Genomic DNA, 6,580 nt, shown 5'->3' on the forward strand with positions numbered 1-6,580 from the left:
GTTGATCAAGTCATTGTAATATGGTGTTTGTTTGAGTTTGTTGAATAACATGAGTGGTGCTTTCATCATCCATAAACATGAGTTTGTTCTCTGATTCATCATCCATAAACTGCAAGACAATTAAATAATACAGGGCATGACAAGTTCTCTGACAATTAAGTTCTCTGAATTCAGTTTTGCAATGTGAACTCAGTATAAATAATACAGTCATGACATTACACAATTGCTATAAAAATATGAAACTTTGGCTACTTTTCACAAATCAATATAATTCATCAGCCATCACCATTTGCAGCTTTGGAATCAATTAGTTTTGCAGCCAACCCAGGTGGCCTTCGCCAGCTTCTGTCCTAGCCATTTACCTGCTTAGTGAAATTAGATGTTACATTCTTGATTTAGTTTTTATTAGCCGAAAAAATGAAATGTTTGGAAAGTATCCCAATTGGCGAACTCTACCAGATTTTCTGCGAATTCATCGACTTTGCCAAATGATTCCAAACTTGTAAAGTTCGGACCAATCCTTGTGATCACAACATTGACTGAAACTAGAGACAATTAAGTATCGAAAATGTAATCAATACTTGAGACAATTAGTTCTCACCTTTTAGTTGTTGGACAGAATTGCAATCAGGTAACAGAATCTACACAAAATGGTTTAGATTAACATCAAACTGGAAAACCACACAGAATGAAGAACACATAGTAAAAAATTTCTAAGCTCTCACATTTTTCACTTTCTTATCTTGAACAAAAACAAAAGCGATTTCAGCATGCTGCATAATGTAATCAACAGCTCCCGATTTTGTTATAATAATTAAAAAAAAAAACTATGCCAAACAATTTATCTAGCTTTTCAGAAAAATATTCCCACTTTAACTGAAACAAAACACCGAGATATGAATTTAAGTTTTAAATCTTTCGATGAAATTTAAGTTTTATATCTTTCGATGAAATTTTGGAACCCTAGAAATTAATGGACTAAATCAAAGAGAAGGATCTAAACCTTGACACGGAGAAGGCGTTGGTGTTGATGGAGGCGACGAGGAGGCACCGTTGGTGGAGAAGGCGGGAGGCGGTGGTGGAGACGATAGGAGGCGTTGATGGTGGAGGCGTTGATGGTGGAGGCGTCGGTGGAGATGACGGGGAGGCGGTGGTGGAGACGATAGGGAGGCGTTGATGGTGGAGGCGTCGGTGGAGATGACGGGAGACGGTGGTGTCGATGATGAGAAGCGTCGTTGATGGGTGGGCGCTGGTGGAGGGGATGGATCTAAAACCATTTCACTCTTGTTTTCATTTAAGTTAAAATAATGGTTTTTTTGGGATGTATAGGAACCGTTGGATCATTTGATCCAACGGTCCCTGGGGACATCCCCAGATATGAATTCTGGGGATGTCCCCAGGAGATGTAATCCCATATATATATATATATATATGCATATCTTGATCAAGATTGTTAGACTCGACCTGGGCATTGACCTGGCCCAGCCCAAGAGTCAGGTTAATGGGTTCGATCGGGTCGAACCGAGATCAATAATAAAATATTAAAAAAATATATTATAGTAATTAGTAATGATAAAAAATAATATAATTTATATTTTAAATAATTAAAAAATACAACTAATTAAATATAATATTTAAAACTTTAATTTTATATATTTTCTTTGATTTTTAAAATATCTAAAATATTATTAAATTTAATATTTAAAATTTCAATTTTATATCATAATAATATCATTGATTTTTTAAAAAAATATTAAAATATTAAAAAAACCAGAATAATTCCTCTACTCACCCTCTCTCTGGGGATTCACAAAACAATAAAAAAAAATCAATTGCCTCGGGACTTGCTCTCTTTCTCTTCTCTGTCTGAAGGCTTTCTCTGGCGCGTGTTCACTTTTCTCGGCTATCTCTTGCTGTCGCTTCTCCCTCATGTCTTTTCGGCAGCCTCCTCCTCTCATCACCTAGTCAACCGGTTTCCGGGTTTCCAAGTAAACCTGCCAGTTATCCGGTTTTTGGCAGGGTTACTATAAGGCCGAGTCAAGATGTGTAGCCGAATTGGCCACATGGCCGGTTCCCGATTTTTTCGGTCGAACCGGACGGGCCGGTCCGGGTTTGACAACCATGATCTTGATTAATGTTTTGAGTTGCCTATATATATATACATGTTCTGACTTATGAGATGGCTCCAAAGAAATTATATAAGATGAAGCATGGGCTCAACTAAGTATTAATAGTATGTTTGATGACTAAATAATCACATGGTAATTGATATTATGCGATTAATGTAGAATCGGATTTTAGAAATGTAAACACAATAAAAATATTATCTTTTCATGTCTAATAGAGACAAAATATCATTGGGATGAGAGTAAATAATAGAGTTTATAATATATTATAAGATATTAGGTGAGATCTAGGTGTTGACAAATTAAGTGAGTTTTAAACTATATACACACATAGGATTCTCCTCATATGGAAGACCCGACCTCTTTAATTAAAAATGTACCACGTGAAAACATTTGAGGCTCTCATGGGATTAAAAACAAAAAAATTATAAAAAAATGCAATGAATGTCTATTTATATTTATGTTTTAGTATTTGAAAATGCATATATATATATATATATATATATGTTGATTGCTTTGGGAATAGTAGGGGATTGTTTGGCATGTGTTTGGCTCGAAGATCACGAAAGGACCTTCTTTACCTTTATATTTTTTTATTACAATTAAATATAAAGATATACACATGAAGAAATAAACATAAAGATATTGAGAATTACTTAGGATTTCTTTAATGAATTTACAATATAGTTTGAGATTTACAAATGGTTTTTGGTAAGGGTCTAAGAGAATGAATCATTAAAAAAAAATCACTTCTATATATGTAATGTTTTAAATTGTTATATAAAATATAATTTATAATTTAAATTAGTGGAAATTGCCAAAAACACCCCCTAACTTTTGCAATATCCACAAAAACAACCCCTTAATTTGTGTATCCCTAAAAACATATTCCTTTTAAAGTCAATGATTTTCAAATCCCCAAAGGTTGTAACCGGCATTAACAGAGTTACTTTTGAATTTTATGGATGAAATTGCCCTTGCATGGGAAGTTGTGGCAATGCAATCCTGTTTCCAGTTTAAGATGAAGTGGGGGTTATTTTTTTGGGTAATCCCTAAAGACAACCATTACTGCCGCCGGTTATATTTTTTTTTTTCAATCTTCACCTCTTCAGGTTTTCCATTTCCAAAGTTGTCTCTGCCTGGACCTCCTTGTCTCGAAGAAGAACTTTGCTTTCCATCATTGTCTCGAAGAAGAATTCCGACTCAAGTATTCAGCATTTCATCATTTTGCAGTCTAAGGTATTAAGCCGAGGTGGACACCGTTGAAGAAGTTGTGTTTATGGTTTTTTTTTTATAAACGATTCTGTTAGAAAAAGAGATTTTTCAATTTTGTTTTGTAGATATGTTTTTATTGGATGATATTGAAGTCTGCATGGAGATTTATAGGCTAGGGTTTTGTTTTGGTTTCATTTTCATCTGTGTACACGATCGAAAAAGATTTTTCAATTGTTATGCTGTGTAATGTTTACAATGTAGGTTTCCCCTTTACATTGATATGGTTGCAATTTTAAAAATGAGATTTCCGTTTAAGTAATGGGATTTTATTTAAAGATTTGATGTTTCTATTTAAATATTTATGTTTCCGTTTAAGAATGTAGGTTACCGTTTAAAAAACTTTACTTTCCACTTAAATTTATCTGAATGTTGTTTAATGTATGGTTATTATCGCTGGCTTGTGATTATGGCCGTCAACTTAGTTAATGGGCGATGCTACTTGATACCGGTAGTGGAGACTGTGGCTGAGTTGAAAGTTCACATGAGTGGACGACACTGGGAGATAATCCAGAGGACACCATTTGCAGCATTCACTGACATTGAATCTGTGTTCCAAGATAGGGCCTTCCTTAATTCTTTGTAAGTTTAGGCCCGAAAATGTGTCTCTCGTCGTATTTCAGAAGAAGAAGAAAGCACCTTTCGCTTTTGAAGATAGATATTTTTGCAAAATATACGAGAGACACAGAGACTTCATCAAGAGGACACTTGAGCAGCTTATTCAGCATAGGGGAGAAGAAGAAAATTTTGTCAAACTCCTGATGGTGTACCTTATGGGTACAATTAACAAACACATCCTACTCGATTCCGAATTAGATCACTGACTTTGTTGATAACCTACCTGGCATGAGACGATATGCATGGGCACAAGCAATGCACAAATGGCTGATGGAGGACGTCCTACAAGCGGCCGCTCGAGTGCAAGCAAGATGCACTAAGAAGAAGACGAACACAGGGTACGTTAAAGGTTGCTCGGTCGCACTGAACATCTGGTTTTACGAGCTGATCGGTACCGGAAAGAAGGTGCGATTTGGCAAGACCCCAAACATGCTATACTACGGTGAAAATAGTTACCTGAAGCAAGCATCGATAGAAGACATATTATCATCGCTCGAACGAAAGGAGGTAATAAATTATGAGTCTCTGTTTAAATATCAAACGTTTTTGTTTAAAAATATGATTTAGTGTTTAAAATAGCGGTTTTTAATTTAAATATTTTTTTATATCATTTAAAAACCTAAGTAAACTATTTAAATAATTGAGTTAACTGTTTAAAACCATTTGTTATTGTTTAAATTCAATGCTTCCACTGACATTGTATTGTTTAACTATGTTAGTTTACTGAGCTAGTCACGGCAAATGTAGACGAAGAAATCTTTGTTCGAGCTATCCGTATAGGGGATGCTTTTAACACTTGGCTCGAAGGCAGGATGAGAGGCCATCCTCTTCAAGGCGTGAGTCGGATGGCGTCGGATTTTGATGACAACAACGTCATTGGGGTAGCCGTTCGAAGATTGCCACGTTCAAAGAGAATCACCAAAAGAAGAAAAACAACAATGTCACTCCCTTTCCCGGCCAATGATGCAATAATAGTAGCACCACCTGCGGTTGATCGGCCGGCTACAACAGCAGCGTCTGAGGAAATTACTCTGGAAGAAGCTGTAGCTATAGTCGATATGATGACCAAAGAGATCCCCATTTCGGTGGAACCGGCAGACGACAGTGCCGCCTCGTAGGTGGACACAATCTCTCAACAACAAAAACCAGCAAAGATTGTGTCTCCTGTTGATGCTGTTGTCATGCCACGATTGACAAGATTGTTGACAGCATGGTCAATGAAATTCTTGTCTCGGTAGAACCGTCAACAACAGCACCTAGTGATGAACCAAAAGATGCTACTGATGAGGGCAAAGAAACGTCAGCGAAAAAACAACGAACGGTGTTACTGTTAACAGTATGGTACTCCAAACCAACAATGCAAGGATGTGCGGATGGACTTTCGATCGAAGAAGAAAAGATACCCCAAACAGGGGCGTTTTGATGTGTTTGAGCAGGAATTATTAAAGATCTTCCTGAATTACTGGATGGATTCGTAAGTATCAAGTATTTCCGTTATACTTTAAATATATATGATATCATTTAACTTTATGAGTTACCATTTAACTATATTAGTTTCTATTTTAATATTTACGTTACCATTTAAGTTTATGAGTTACCACTTAAATTTTTTTTTATCTCCGTTTAACTTGATCTTTTACCGTTTAACCACAGGACTGTCATATGGAAGAATGACTATGTGATGGGTGCGTGATGCTGGATGGGAAGGAAATGGTGACAAACGATGTGATGGGCGCGTTCGTTTGCATAATTTAGAATTCTCTGACGAGAGTACCATATCCATATATGAAGCACGCCTCCATCACGCGACCACTGGTACTATTTATGTCCAAGCAGGAGGACACGAGTGAAATGGCTCTTGCTATGATGGGAGATGCCGCACGTAACCTGCATAATGTTGACATAGTCATCCTGCCAATCATTATGAATTGCCACTTTCCTTTGGTCATTCTTGATAACGAGAAGTAAGAATACAGGCACAAAGTGATGAGTACGACAAAGACGCCAGAGAGATGGTAAGTGCTTTGATAATTACAATTTTATAAATAGTGCTCTTTTAGTAGGATTCTAACATCAAATTTTAAATCTCGACAACGGAGACTATTCGACTATTGTGTTGATATGGACCTTGGCGAGTCGGCGACTCTAACGTACCCTCTTATTCACGACACTGACACGGTTGGCACGCCCAAAAAAATGTCCGTATATTAATTCAAGTGTAAATTAATCAGCACATGTGAATCCCCTGTCAACATATGTATGATTTGACGCTCAACAAGTTATCATGCAATACAAAATTTGCACACCGTATTTTTATTCATTATTATTATTTAAAAAAATAATTAAATTGTCTAAATAGACGGTTTGATATTTGAATTTATGAAACAATCTTTTTTTTCTAACAGTTTACTTTTCAGTTCATACAGCTCACTACGTCAGTTTATTCTATCTTACTACATATACTTTCCGTTTAAAATGTATAGTTTTCATTTAACATTGTTTATTTTCGTAAAGTGTTCACTAAATATATGGTACCTTTCATTTAGTATTTTACATTTCCTTTG

This window comes from Dioscorea cayenensis, chromosome 10 (assembly GCF_009730915.1).
Source record: "Dioscorea cayenensis subsp. rotundata cultivar TDr96_F1 chromosome 10, TDr96_F1_v2_PseudoChromosome.rev07_lg8_w22 25.fasta, whole genome shotgun sequence".
NCBI lineage: Eukaryota > Viridiplantae > Streptophyta > Magnoliopsida > Dioscoreales > Dioscoreaceae > Dioscorea > Dioscorea cayenensis.